The sequence below is a fragment of the Halyomorpha halys genome, unplaced genomic scaffold (assembly GCF_000696795.3).
Source record: "Halyomorpha halys isolate HHAL.00 unplaced genomic scaffold, Hhal_1.1 Scaffold767.1, whole genome shotgun sequence".
Taxonomy (NCBI): Eukaryota; Metazoa; Arthropoda; class Insecta; order Hemiptera; family Pentatomidae; genus Halyomorpha; species Halyomorpha halys.
In genome coordinates this window covers 73,761-76,342 of record NW_027109191.1, presented here as the reverse complement: position 1 = coordinate 76,342, position 2,582 = coordinate 73,761, and the positions used below count along the sequence as shown (strand labels likewise).

The window sequence follows — 2,582 nt, the reverse complement described above, 5'->3', positions numbered from 1 at the left end:
TGCAAAATGAACGTGATTATTGTTTATTGAAATGATTATTTCCTTTTTTTAAATATCTTTATTGAAATTTACAACTGTATTACAACTGTATATCATATAATACATTCTGTAAATTTGAACTTAGTTAAAATGGAGTGTTACAGGCGTGTAGAGAAACAACCCATTAGTAGCACTCTAATATTATTTACTTTAAAAACTAAACTAGCATTTTTATTAATAATCATGTTTGATGGTTATTACTTGTTTAAGATTTCTTGTAACAAGCTGCTCATAAAAATGTCCCTTAACTTGACAGATAAAAATCCAAGTAAATAAATGATTAATCATTCTATTTGCATTCCATTACAAATGTTTTTTATGTCTGATAAAACCATTATTGCAGTTCTTTTCAAAGTATTCGAGAGCAGGATTGTCCAACTTGCAAAGTCTCAAGGGCCAAAATTAATAACTTGAACGAGGTGTGGGGCATATAATAATTATATACCTAAAATTTTAAATATTTAAGAATCAATAAGGTTAGTGAGTAAGGTAAAGTCAATAATGAAATCAAAACTTTAATTTTTCTTTATAATGGCTATATATTTGCTATAAAAAAAAAGGAAATTTAAAGACAGCTCACCAACGGAGAAATATCCACCTCTAGTTCTGTTGTAGCCAACCTCATGAGATGAAGTAAAGAGACATCAGAAAGTTATTTTCTATTTTGTTTTTTTATACAAAATCCATCGACGAAGCACTGAGTTACGTGCTTTGAACAATGATGGCATTTTTATTGAAAAAATTGGAAAGCTTAGGCATTTCTCTTTAGGCAGCAATTTAAAAGTATCATGAGTATGTTCATTACTGCATATTGGACACATGCCAGCTGCACATCATGTGATTCAAGTTGTGGGCTAGGTTGTTCTTTAATTGTAGCTCTAAGAGAATTATTACAAATTAGACTACTTTTGAGACTTCCAATTTCCTCTGGTGTTAAATCTGATATTGAACTCAATTATTTCTTGGATTTGGGAACTGCAGTTTGAAAAATCGTTATCTTCGAATTCGTCAGCTAACTGGAGACAGCCAAGAAAGTGCGTTAAGTACTTGTTATCTAAATTGTGATTGAACACTATTAATTTATTGCGAAACTTATTAAAGATACCAGCCAAATCCGATATTGTTTGGTTTTTCCTTGAAGATTCAAGTTCAAAATGTTAAGATGATTGGTCTGTTAAAAAATCGAATTGAACTCAAAATTCTGGATCTTTAAAGATTTTCTCAAGTTCAGTGGTGTCAGACGGCACAAATTTATAGAGAAATATAAGAATTTCTTTATTTATTGATAAGAACGAATATCCCTCATACATCACAGCGCTCTAGCGGTCAACTTGAGAATTATAAATCACTACACTATCTTATAAACCAGTAAATTTCATATAAGTTTGTTAATATTAAATTATAAAATCTCTTTCAAAAGTATGGCGTTTTAAAGTTTTTCTTGGTCTATATGCTTTTGCGGGCCACATAGAATGGTATCTCGGGCCGTAAGCTGGACAACCCCGTTTTTGAGGTTCCTAAAATTCTTCACTCTTAATTTAATCGACAATGCGATTGTTGCTAGTTAATGCTTTCATCACATTTATATTCATTTTTAAAGAAGGTATGATCCCAACAGACTTACCGAGTTGACAAGTTAATGGCATTTTAATATCTTCATTTCATTTGAGGGTGATGTGTCATTTTAATATTGCCTAAGAAGTAACAAAGAAGCCCCTGATGACGTGCATTGATTAGGAGGGCGCAAGTCGGTTAGTGCGCACCCTACTCCAGCCCCGCAAATCCTCTTAAGGTCCGATCTCCTTAGCGATAATAAATACAAAGCAAACAGAGCAAATCCACTCCGCTCCCCTCCTGTCGTCTTCTTCTGTATAACGGCATTGTATTTTTGTTTCTAAACGAATCATAACGGAACCTGCTGAAGGGATACCCCAAGGGTCTGAGTTTGGTTTCACTTCTCCCTTTTCTTCCTTACCTATTATTCACGTTTAATTTTTATCAAGACATCCGATCCTAAGCTGAAAAAAATCCGCATCCATGTTCACATCCCAAAAATAAAACAAATTTCATCTCATAGGGCAACAAAATAACCAACCTTCTATCTCTTCACTAACCATCCAACAAATATGATATATTTCACTCAATAACATAATATGAAAATATAAGTTCTTATAATTATTATCAGGTGACAAAAAGATTAAAAGATTTAATGATCACATATTTATCATTACTTTTTTCTATTAATTTTTTTCATATTTATAACCATTTTGCACCGATGTAAAGACCAACAGAATGCATTTCCAATTACTGAAAAAAAAGAAGGTAATAAACAAGGTTTTCTGAACAGTTGCAGTAAAAATATAAATTCTATTTTTTTTCAGTCATAATGGTCCAATAATATGGTATAGATCGCAACTTTAGGTGCATTATATTACAATCATAAAAAAAAATTCTTTTCTGAATAATACTACTGCTTAAGAATCCTTTCCTATAGCTCAGTGGTTGGGCAGTCTTACCATTCTAAGATCTATTAGCGGTGCTGG

The 2,582-nt window shown here is 31.9% G+C and overlaps 1 long non-coding RNA gene across 1 annotated transcript; it reads right to left on the bottom strand.

Moving 5' to 3' along the window:
* Positions 1 to 312: 312 nt before the first annotated feature.
* LOC106686042 (uncharacterized) lies at positions 313 to 855 on the bottom strand. The gene is made up of 2 exons (XR_001343942.1): positions 620 to 855; positions 313 to 484 (listed from the first exon to the last, which is right to left on the bottom strand). It is a non-coding gene; the product is annotated as an uncharacterized lncRNA (long non-coding RNA).
* Between the last annotated feature and the right edge of the window lie 1,727 nt (positions 856 to 2,582).